We start from the raw sequence: 13,434 nt of genomic DNA, 5'->3' as shown, positions 1-13,434 counted from the left end.
GCTCCTCATATAGTTCTGTCCTGCAGGATAGGCCGGTGGTTTTCTCTAAGAGCAGTGGCAGAGGTGGTGAGTTAGTTTATTACCTGCAATGAACTGCCAGGGCTAGTGTATAGGATTGTGCACCACACAGATGGTGCATGCCTAGCCCAGATGGAGGCAATGCTCTCCATCATTGTATTAAAATTACACAAGGAGACATCAGACACTGCAGCCATCAGTGCAGTGAGGTGACAGTGATGTTAATCCATTCAGTGATGGCTCAATTCTCACTGTCACCCAACTTGACATGCATGGGTTTGCCAAGTCCCCACCTTCACCCAACCAGAGTGTTCACCCACCTTCACCGTCCATGTCTCTTGTCTTGTTTGATTGTCTGTCTGAAGTTGCTTCCTCACCTGTCCAACCTCACCCAGACATTCCTACTTCACTTCCCCAACATTCCTCTCTCTCAAAAAAAAAAAAAAAATGTGTCCCATACATAGCTCTCCATTTCGTACATGTGACTTCTTGACACACTTGATTCGGTCCAGTTCCCTGTATAACATATTGTGTTGTGCTCACCCCTAATTCTGGAGGTGGCAGTCCATAGTCACCTAAAATTTTGCATATATGTTCATGTATTATTCTTGAAGAAATGGATAGGTATGGTTCTTTCCTACATCTTTCCTGCACATTCCTGCCTTATTTTCACTTTGTTCTTCCCTGTGCTTGCTCCCCATTTCACCACTTTCCTGTCTTTCCCATATATTTTCTTTACAGCATAATTGTGCAATGGTGTGCATTGTGCACTAATGGGAAGCTATGGCAAAAAACTGTAATAAGTGTTATATACAGTTATATTGGAAACCAATGCCATCTAGCCATATTTTAGAGACTCCATACAAACTATCACACTTCAGAATTTGGATTTACATGTAAAAGTATTTGAAACTGTTGCATACACCTGGATTCAAACCCAGTACCATTTGAAGACAAAATGGATGCATCACTGCATTAACAGTTGGGGCTACAAACTCAATTGAGTAGCAAGTGTATTTTACTGACTGAATAGCAAATGGTAGACTTATGTGCACTGAATCTTTGGTTAAAGTTATTAATTAACAATACAGTGATAAGTTCCTTTTTTGGAACCAGATGGTACAGGTTCCATATACAGCTGTAGCTAATAACTTTAACTACTTTTATAGCAGCCTTGCTTATTGGTTGCTTGCTTATTGCTATATTACAATGTTGAACTCACAGGAGTTTGATCATTGTAATATCGAACCGTACAGTTCGAAACCCAATAATAACAAAAACACAGAACAGCAATTTTTTTCCCAGGGAAAAAAAATCGCTGTTCCATGACAAAAAAAAAAAATGTACACTTTAAACTTAAACTTTCCCTGCGAAAACATTCAGTGTGCCGTGGCTTTGCTATTTTTGTATTTCCAACTTTTTGGTTCGATATTACAACGTTCGAACTTCTACAAGTTCAACGTTGTAATATAGACCCTTGCTTATTGATAGTGCACCATGCATAGCATCCCACATCACTGTGCACTACTACTGTATAAAACTAAATGTGCATTGTGCAATAATGCTTTATAAATCATTACAGGGATCGAGCAATGCTGGTTTATACAAATTTTATGGAGAAGATATGGCATTAGTGATATGGGGAACACAAAGGAAAATCTTTGTTAAACTGTGTCATTTACTGTTGAATGTATTAAATACACCTGCTAGCTAAGTAACTCTACAGCAGCAAGTGTTAATGCATTGCTGTTGGAGTCAGAAGGTACTGGGATCAAATATGGGTAGAAGAAGTAATATTACAAGTGTGTATGATAATTTAAATATATCTATTATATTGCTGCCATTTACCGTTGCCTCTCTTTGGTGTGCACCACCTACCATTGTGCAATATTTCTTTAACAAAAAGAAATGGGAAGACAGGGAAGTGGTGAAATGAGAAGCAAGTTACATTCCAATAATGCTGAAAACCTAACAGTATTATATATTTGCAGTGTGGTTTTTGAACTTCCAACCAATGACTACTCTCTAATACTTTACTGTTATTTTGTCCTTCAGACTACTGCATGCATACTTTCCTTTTACAGCTTAGAGATCCATGCTCACTGTTATTTGAAAATATGGTGCCACTGCTTTGTGCTATAGACTAAGGCATGCATATTTTTTGTTTTTTACATTTGAGATATGCATACTCAATCTGATACAACAGTATTAAATACAAACTAAGTAATCCTTAACTTTTAATGCTACTAAATTACCATACAAATTATTATTATTAAAATACACTATTTAGACAGTACTGTTCTGATGGATCCATACCACATGCTTATAGAATCCTTAACAAACATGTGGCATGGGACATGACATTTGAGACTCACTCTGTAGCAGCTGTGGAAAAAACAGAACAGAACAGAACACCATTATGAATACCAGTCTTGACAATATTCAGCTTTTAACAATCACTCACGGAAATTGATACTTACATATCTGTGGGGTGTCCCCAGTACTAAGATCCCCAATCCAATGGTAAAGGGTATCCCACTTCCTCATCTAGAGGTTATCGAGGGGATACCTGCAGCACTGGTTAAAGCCCTGGCAGTACTATTCCAGACTTCAGACTTGTATTCTGAGCCTGAATAGTCCTGCTATAGCAACTGGGTCCCATGCTGCTTAACTAGGAGTCCAACAGAAACTTTGGACTTCTGGACACCCCACCTCTGCGGCCAAAAACGCACACCCTCACCAGAAACTCCTGTCATGCCTGACATAGTTCATGCTCAATGTATAATGAGTATTTCCTGCCAAGTGGATTTTATATGCTGATGTTTTCCCACCTACTGCAAGTCTTGTGCTTTCTGACAGTGTGTTTATTTTGGTTGTGCAGAATTTGAAAACATTGCACATCACTTACCATCACACAAACACGATCGTCAAGGGTGTGCAGCACTGGTCACCATGTTTGCACAATACTAAGAAATGCAAAATTTGACAAGCACTGTGATTTCAAGATCATTTTGTATACAGGCACTTGTGTAAATGTGCTAGTCAAATGAACCATGTCTACAGTTCTCTTACACTTACAGCTATTTAAACAAGAAAGTTGAGAAAACAATTGTGAATGTTGAACTTCATTGCTATAATCTGCAATCTCACAACAGTAAAACAAAATTTGCACACTCTGTACTAGAACCTTGGACCATTTGTTCTCCACACCTACACTTAACATATGCTGTAACAGGATTAATGAGATAATATCCCCTATCTTAGTAGTTATTGTAAGGTTTTTCCTGTTAATCATTGTGCGATGTCACTTTCTGTGTTTGCACAATGCACAATATTATTAATTGAATGCATCCAGTTTATATGTGTGGCTGTATGGGACCTGTCTATAACCTGGTTGGGAAATTTCTCCAGTTTGTGTGCTGCTGCACTTCACAAAAACCAGGTGAGCACAGCTAAACAAAATTTGTGCCAAGTGGCTCATAATGAAAACACTGCTTGTCGACCAAATGAACTGTCGACCAAATGAAAGTCGATCATTTGTCCTGTCGACCATGTGATAGGGATCCATATATATATATATATATATATATTAAAACAAAAAGGAAATTGTCCAAATTTTTGCAGAATGTCCAGATGTTTGGTTCATATTTTTTGGACTGTTCTTTGAAAATATGTAGTCCACTGGGAAATCACTGAAGACTGACATCAATACATAATGACATACATTTCAGTTTTGTACTTAATATCCTTAGGAAAATACATGCTAACACAAATCCTATTAAACTACCTACTTTCTATGGTTATCAGAACACTATAGTACATCTGTCCCTATTTTTGGCCCTTTCTACCCCCATTAGTTTAGTGTTTGTCCAGATTTCTTGCACTAAAAGGTTGGGATAAGGTTGCCAGCTTTTCAAATGCCCAAAGTGGGACATTTTTGGTACAATCGTCAGATTTGTCAGGTCAAAACATACCCACGGCCAGTACAAAGGACAGAACTTCACTTCTTTCCCTAGATAAAAACTTATTCTTGTAGCATTTTAGTTGCTTATTCTGTTTCTTACAACATTTAGGTGTTTCAGATACAGAATAACTGTTTTATGCAACTATTACATAAAATATAGGAAATAATTTTGTCCTAATATCTCAGGACATTTGCCATTTTAACAAGTTTGTCACAGGACACAACTGCCCAAAAAGGGACTGTCCCTCTCAAAGTGGGACAAGTGGTAACCCTAGGTTGGTAGGGTATGATCCACATTTATTCTATAGATTTTGCAACCAACAACACTGGTGCAAACTGCGAACGCTTGCTTATGCATGCGGGGCATCGTTAGTATTCATGGCGGGATGACGTGTAATGCTGAGTGATGAGCAGTATTTCATACACAAAAACACTCCATTTAGGGTCTGTGAGGAACCTATACAGAGTTTATTGAATCCCACCAATCATCTGTTTAAGACCTCTCTTTTTCTGAAACATATTCAAGCAAAACTTTTTTTAATTAATTATGCCTGTAAAAGCTACTGCGGTGGTGGTCCTGCGGTAGCTTTCTTGCCTCACAATAAGACGTTGTCCTGTTCGATTCTCAGCTAAAGCGTCTTCTGTGTGGAGACATGCGTGAAAGGGTGTACCTCCGTTGAAGGTTATGCGTCAGGGCTGGCAACTCGGCACATAAAAATCTACTGCCAATCATTAGCGGACCTGAGTTCCGCTGTGGCGACCCCTAACCGGGAAAAGCCGAAAGACACAACAATACCTGTAAAAGCTATGGCTGATTCCTGTACCGTTCTCAATATTCCCATCACTTCACCTTTGCCATATATGCTGCTTACATGTGGGTAATTATTTGGTCATCTCAAATTAACTGTAGTGAGGTATATCTTTCCAAACTCTTGAACATGATATAATGCAAACTACTAGGCACATAATAATGGCGGTGAAGTTGTCCAAACGACCCCATGTTTTGTGAGTCAATTATGTTAGTAAAATTTTTGGTCACCAAATGACAAAATGAAAGGACTAATGACTGCATTGTTGATATTAATGCAAAAGCCCTCCACACTTTTAAAGGATTTGGAGCTTGCTTTTCTTTAAAATAAATCTTTAAACAATGATATAAAATAATTAAATAAATAAGCAAAGATAGCTTTAATATTCTTTTAAGTGTGATACAATGTCAAAAGTTAAGCTGACTATAGTTCTCTACTGTCATAATTCTGCAGCAAAAATGTATTAACAAGTGATGTATCTGTCTTGACTGTGTATTTCTTAAAAAAGTGCATGTTGGATGTTTAATTATCTTTGCAATCTGGCATACTAACAATCATGATGCTAGAATTCTGCATGCATCCTCTATCTTATTGTTTATTTATCTATTTATATTCCTATCTATTTATAGATTAGTTTATGCTGAATTATGTTAGAGAACACTGACTTCAAAACAAACTTTCAGTAAACTATTTAATACAAATCCTGTTACACACTACAATTTATGTCCAAAACACTACAGACACACACACACGCACACACACACACACACACACACACACACACACACACACACACACACACACACACACACACACACACACACACCATACTAAAAAGAAATATGAACATCTAAAAGTCACACACACACCTGGACCACATATAAGCAAACAATAACACACCACTATAGCCATTCCAAAAAATACATCCTGCAACTTTATATATATATATATATATATATATATATATATATATATATATATATATATATATATTTGTACATCAGTAAAGAAAGGACATATTCCTAATTATAACTTTAATGAAAATTCATCCATCAAACCAGCATATGTTGATAATCTGTATACAGTATTCAGTATTTTGTGCCTTCGATGGTTACCACCACAGCTTAAAACATTTCACAAGCTGTGCATTCAGTTGACTGAATGGCACTGATACAAGAAGAACATATAGATAGATAGATAGATAGATAGATAGATAGATAGATAGATAGATAGATAGATAGATAGATAGATAATGTGTGTATGTGTGTGTCTGTGTGCTTGGGTGTGAGTTAAATCTATTGGCAATCAATAGAATTTGTTTTATTAAATGGACTATATTTAGAAATAAAACTATATGAGAAGGGTTTTAAAATATAATACTACATCAAAACAGTTATAGAAAAAATATATATTTTTTACAGGATTCCTGTTACCATGTTCTGTGAGGTTAAGAGTCACACCTTTGGGAGTGCAAACCATGTGGATACTGTCAAAAATTTCCTGCAAGCAAGAAAAGATTGACATGGATTCTTTTTCATTGCACAGATGGCCACAAATGAATTTAAAGCTGCCATCTGCCAAGGATAAAAGTAAATCTTTACTCTATCTAAACTTACAGAAATATAAAATAGCTTGAGAATTGTTTTTCCTGTGTATGGTGTTAACTTATTGAGTCTGGAATAAGTCACTTCTCCTCTGACTTTGAAAATATTTTCAACATAATTAATTATTACCCTGCTGTCTGGCTGTATATAAATGGATATTTTATGTAATACTGAGCTATAATAAATTTTCTAAGAATAGTCAATCTGTGATTATATTGCATAAAACTTAGGTGAGAATAAGTCCGTGAGCTAAGATTTACTATCAATGAAAAGCATGTCCTGTCACTTACACTTATGTTTATAATGCTGACATTTTGTGCTATTACTTTTTTCATGTATAATTAAAAAAAAGATTTTAAAAGTGTCATACATAATTATTTATGAACAGAAAGCGATTATAACATCAGTAGAAACACACAAAGGAAACAGTCTAAAGTTAATGCTTATACAAATAATAGAAAGGATTACTTATCATTCAAAGCATCAGCAGAGCGAGGGTGACCCAAGCCTGGTCAAAGGTGCTTATCATCAGATTTGTCTCAGTTACATACAATGACTTCTGTTCTGCACAACCATAAGTCTACAGTATGCCATTACTGGAAGTGCTAGGTGAATGCTGATTGGCATGAGGCTGCCTGTACTAGCCTCTGTAATCACATCACAATGTGTGTGTGTGTGTGTGTGTGTGTGTGTGTGTGTGTGTGTGTGTGTGTGTGTGTGTGTGTGTGTGTGTGTGTGTGTGTGTGCCTGCATCTGTGTGCATGAATGTATGTCTATGCATGTGTGTTCATGTATGTGTGTGAGTGAGTGAGTGAGTGAGTGAGTGAGTGAGTGAGTGAGTGAGTGAGTGAGTGAGTGAGTGAGTGAGTGAGTGAGTGAGTGTGTTTATGTGTATGTGTATATGTGTGTATCAGTGTGTGGTGAGTTTATTAAATGTCTTGTAGTCGTGTTCATGCACAAAGTTAGATATGCACAATCCACTGATATTGTCTTGTCTTCTTGGCAATGTCATTGGCAGGAAGATTTTAATTCATGGCATTTGATAAAGCTGATGTTTACTGAAACTTTAACCTCAAATATGCAAGAATCTTTTTGGGGCATAAACCCAAATCCAAAAAAAAAAACAAATAACCTTAAAAATGTTGAATACTATGCCACAGTTGTGAGAACTTTATTCAGAGATTAAGTGCTATCATCTCTTATTTGACACACCGCTTCATCACAAATTGGATGTTAACTAGTAGGACATTTTAATGGTATAGCAGCTAATTATGTCCTGTTACAGCCTTCAAAAGTCCTGTTTGTTTTTCTTTTTCTCTGTCTGTGTAATGTGCATGCCTGTGAATTTGTGAACAAAATCACTAGGAGGGGGTGAGCCAGTGATAAAGTGAAGGAATACAAAACAGCAACTCCAAGCAAGAGAAAAGTAGTACTCCACACCGTCAAAAGTTTTAATAAAACAATAAAGCTTACTTCATCAGTGTCTTACATAAAATGGCTATAAAACAGTATTTTTAAATACAAATGAATCACATCACATGACACAGCAACCGATCAGCAACAACATTCAAAAACATCAATTGAGTTTTTAAAAACACAGTAGCAGCAACAAATACATAAATGAGACAAAATAATTTCTTCTTCACTTTTTGCTGTTTCATTTTCAAAATTGGTTTAACTGTAACCTGCTTATTTAAACCTGGATATTTATCTGCTTCCAATCATATAATCCTTTCATACTCTTTCATATCTACACAATTTATCAAATCACCACATCTAGCATTTGGATACACAATATGTATAACTCTAAAGCTAAACTGATGAGTATCATCAGTTTCACTTATATGTTTGGCTAAAGAATTAGTAAGTATTTTCCTAGGAATTTCAGACCTCTGCTCTATTATCCTATCTCTTAACCTTCTAACTGATTTTGCAACATAAAACCCCAAACATTTATTACATGTAGCAAGATAGATAATGGCTGATGTATTACATGTTGCAGTATAGTTGAAAACAAATTTCCTGCCATTTACAGGGTGCACAAATTCCACTGACTGATTTATACTAGAACAGCAGGAACAATTGTGACAAGGGAAGGTACCCTTTTTTTTTAAAGTCGAAACAGTATTATTATTCAAAGAGATATCCTTATAACACAAAAGTTTTTTCAAGTTGCTACAATTACGATAGGTAAATATAGGTCTCTCAGAAAGCCAATTTTCATGGCCTGGTATAGCCTTTAAGATATCCCAGTTACTCCTAATAATGTTCTATATTACCTTACTAGCCCTACTGTAGGTCATACGATACCTTAAAGGTTGTGACTGAGCTGTACCCATATCAGTAGAAGTACTGATTATCGAATTAGAAAAGTAGAGTTTGGCTTTAGACTCACTTAGTTGTAGAGCCTCCTTCCTAGCTGCTTCTATTTCATTCATGTTATAACGTCTTTGAAGAAAGCTACTAGTCATTTCCTGCATCTGAGTTGAAACACGTAGAAACTACATTCGAGGTCCAGGGGAAGAACAAGAAATGGCCCTGTAACAAGGAGCAGGACTGTAAAATAATAATGAATTATGGTAAGCCCTCTATTGACTGTCATAGTGAACTTAATCTGTTAATGGAAAAACCTTCAGGGTTCCTCTGAGGACAATTTTGATTCAGTAGAATATTGTACTATTGTTCCCTTAGACTGTAAAAATGTCTTGGACTGTAAGAGTCTTTCAAATGCTGTATTGGGAAACTGTGTGAATGAATTGCAGTGTAAAAGTCGGAAGATAGGGGATATCACATGTAAAGTAGCTACAATTTATTCAACTGATACTGCTTTACTTTTTAAACAAAATGTTTGTAAAAGTCAAAATAATCATGCAAAGTCCCTAGCACACTTTTCTGATAATGCTGTACTGGGGAACCGTATGAATGAATTACAATATTGTCACTGGAGGGTGGGGAATATTGCATACAACGTGGCAACTACTCAACTTCATTTGCTGAACAGAATGTATGCACTAAACGGAATTTTTACTCTGAGCCCTTAGAAGGCTCTTCTGGCTACTTCTAGCATGAATAAATTTAAAGAGCAATTGCAATGTCGCCAAGGAATAGAGGGTAATATAGATCTGTATTAAAATGCTAAAAATGACCTTCCTATTGATCAAAGTGTAACTATGTTTGAAAATGTAAATTTGGAAGGTGTTATTGATCAAAGTGTTGATATAGAGCCTCTGGGAGGCCCATTTGATATGAACAGTGCTGCTACTTTACCGCAAAGTTATCGGGAGACAAATAACAGTTTATGTAATGTTAGTTTGAAATACCTAACTTGAGGGAGATGAACTTGTAGACCCTCTGGAAGGCCAAGCTGATATGAATAGTGCTGCTATTTTACCACAAAGTTATCAAGAGACAAATAGTTTTTTATATAAGGCTAATTTGAATTACCGAACTGGGGGAGATGGATTTATAGAGCGAAATGTTAACATTCCACAAAATTTAAATCTGGATACTTGTGGTGATGAGATTTTTTATGTGAAACCCTTAGGAGATTTATCTACCACGGATATGTTGAATAACATTCAAAATGATATACCAATGGAATGAAGTGTGGGTTCTGATTTATATTCAGTACAGGATATGAATGTCTTTAAAGGTTTAGGTTTGGATGTAGCTAATAATCAAATTGTTTGTGCTGAGTCTTCAAAAGGCCTATCGGCTATGGTTATGTTAGGTAATATTGAAAATCATGTATGTATGGAAGGGGAACAAAATAGTGATATGAGACCTATAGAAAAGCCTTCTACTACTAAAATGTCAAATATTTCTAATGACTTGCTCCATGATTTGAGGGGTTCTATGCAAAACATGGATAGGAATGAGCATGTAGAATTGCTGGGAGCTTCTACTTGTGCTTTTACTACTCTAAATGGGTTGAGTACCATGATTAAGAACAAAGTAGTTAAAGATTTGTCTGATAAGCATCAGTTGGCAGAAAATGATCTAGCCAATGAACCACTAAATGGTTTAGATTATGGTTCAAATGGGATTCTGTCTTTTGGTTTAGATGATCCTGCTTGTAGGGATAGTAATGTAAGCATTTTAGGAACTCCTTTGAATATAGGGACACTTGGTAATGTGAATAGGTCAACTAAAACTGAAGAATTCAAACAGTCCAAAAACAACCATACCTCACTGAAGATAAACTGCTCACCAAATCAAGTCCAATATTGAAGAATAAAGCAGTTTAGCACCGTTTATGGAGAAATATTTATTCAAACACTGGAGTAAAACAAATAAAACAAGAGCCTAGACAAGTAAGACTTCCAAAACAGTAAGCGCTTTCGGGTTTTACCCTTCTTCAGACAACTTGGAGCTGATACTGAAGCTTATTTAAACTAATAATGACCTATCACAATTCAATATTGAACCCGCCTTTTCTTTAAGGCAGGTTTAATTGGAATCATCTCATTAAGACCTGGATACCTATGTGCTGTCAGTTCCACTATCCATTTTGTTTCCTCACATTCTGTTCTATTCACTATATCGCCCCCTGAGTTACCTTTTGTTATAAGTCTGATAGCCTTAAACTTAAAATAATGACCCTGGAACACTGAAGCATGTCTATAGAGTGCATTGTGTTCATTCTTTAACCTTAAAGCTGATTAATGGGTATCCAGGTCTTAATGAGATGATTCCAATTAAACCCACCCTAAAGAAAAGGTGGGTTCAATGTTGAATTGTGATAAGTCATTATTAGTTTAAATAAGCTTCAGTACCAGCTCCAAGTTATCTGAAGAAGGGTAAAACTCGAAAGCCCTTACTGTTTTGGAAGTCTTACTTGTCTATGCTCTTGTTTTATTTGTTTTACTCCAGTGTATGAATACATATTTCTCCATAAACGGTGGTAAACTGCTTTATTCTTCAATAGTGAAATTGAATAATTGGTGGAAATAACTTGAGCATAAAAAAAAATCTGTGACTGGTGATATAGCTGTGACCACTAATGTAAATGTATTAATTCAATCTAATCTACTTTTTGAATCTACAAGCATGGAAGCTGATGCCCAATTGGAAGGTCAGACCAGTTTGAGCTCAGATAAGGAAAGGAGTGATTCAGCTCATCCGTTGGTTGTTAACCTTTCCAGCTATTTATTAACTAAAGCAGAGATGTCCTTGCTGTTACATGGGACGAAGTTTGTCCCAGCATGGACTGATGATTTGGTTAATGCAATTACTGATTTAAATTTCTTTTAAAGGGGTCTGAATCTGAAGAATATATTTAAGAATAGTAGTAGTTCTGTGAGTAGTCACTTGAAAAGGAGTAGTACTTTTATTCCTATCAGTGACCCTGTTATTAGTGTATTTAATAACTTATGTGAGAAACAAATACATGACCTATATGATAAAAGAAGTTTTGAAAAAAATATATAATTTGATAGCTGAGGAGTTCCAAGCACTGAAATCATTACAGAGTAATACTGACATAATTATAAAAGAGGAAGACAAAGGGGGTGAGATTGTAGTGATGGATATGGAACAGTATTTACAGTCTATGACTAAAATGTTACTAGATAGGCAAACCTTTAAATCCATTGGTAGCAAGGACATAGATACTATGATTAGTAAAGTAAATATTTGCATCTATGATCTGCAGATGATGGGTGATATAGATATGGATACTTTCCATTTTATGACTGTACCATGCCCAACCATTCAACCATTCCCATACTCTGTGGACTTCCCAAGATACATAAATCCCTAGAAAAACCTCCTATGAGACCAATAGTCTCAGGAAGGGGATGGATGATGAAACCGATATCGGTATACCTACAGGATATCTTGAAGGGTTACTTGAAATTTGTACCAAGTTATATCAAGGATACAGGTGATTTTCTAACTCAGCTATATAGCTGGTATAACGGCCATGCCCATGATTCATTTCTTGTGGTAATGCTTGATGTAAAGTCCCTTTTTACCATGATTCCTAATGCTTATGGAATTGATTGCATAAGGGAAATACTACAGGAATATGGAAATGCTTCTAGTAGATATATTGAAACCATCTGTGAGTTACTGGATTTGGTGTTGGAGAACAAAATTTTTGCATTTAATAAACAAGTGTACCATCAGATATCTGGAACAGCCATGGGCATGGCTGTGGACAATACATATGTGAATTTGACCTTTGGGGTGTGGGAAAAGAAAAATGTGCAGAGAAGTAAAAATCCATTTGCATCCAGCATTTCATTTTATAAACAATTTGTGCACGACATTTTTCTGGTTTGGCATGGTACTGCTGTGGAATTACAGCATTGTTATGAATATTTGAACAGTACTATTGTATTCCTTAAATCTGAAATAACATTCTCTGATAGTTCTTTGAACTTTTTGGATGTTCAATTACAAATGACGGAATCTGGTTTAGAGACATGTATAAATAAAAAAGATGTGTAAGTAAATAAATATCTGCACAAAAAGCACGCATGGAAAGAGGACCTTTAATAGTGCCTTTAAAAGTCAGTATCTATGAGCCAGTACGTTGAATACCCAGTCAGAGGTTTGTGAGACTCAGATGCAGGAAATGACTAGTAGCTTTCCTGAAAGAGGTTATAACATGAATGAAATAGAAACAGCTAGGAAGGAGGCTTTATGACTAAGGGAGTCTAAAGCCAAACCCTAGTTTTCTAATTCGATAATCGGTACTTCTACAGATATGAATATGGCTCAGTCACAACCTTTAAGGTATCTTATGACCTATAGCAGGGCTAGTAAGGTAATAGAGAATGTTATTAGGAGTAATTGGGATATCTTAAAGACCATACCGGGTCATGAAAATTTCTGAGAGACCTATGTTTACCTATCGTAATTGTAGCAACTTGACAAAACTTTTGGGTTATAAGGATTTCTCTTTGAATAATAATACTGTTTCTACTTTAAAAAAAAAAGGGTACCTTCCCTTGTCACAGTTGTTCCTGCTGTTCTAGCATAAATCAGTCAGTGGAATTTGTTTACCCTGTAAATGGCACTAAATTTGTTATCA

The sequence above is a fragment of the Protopterus annectens genome, chromosome 9.part0, assembly GCF_019279795.1.
Source record: "Protopterus annectens isolate FY-2018-M chromosome 9.part0, PAN1.0, whole genome shotgun sequence".
Classification (NCBI taxonomy): Eukaryota; Metazoa; Chordata; order Ceratodontiformes; family Protopteridae; genus Protopterus; species Protopterus annectens.
This window is presented reverse-complemented; position numbering follows the sequence as displayed.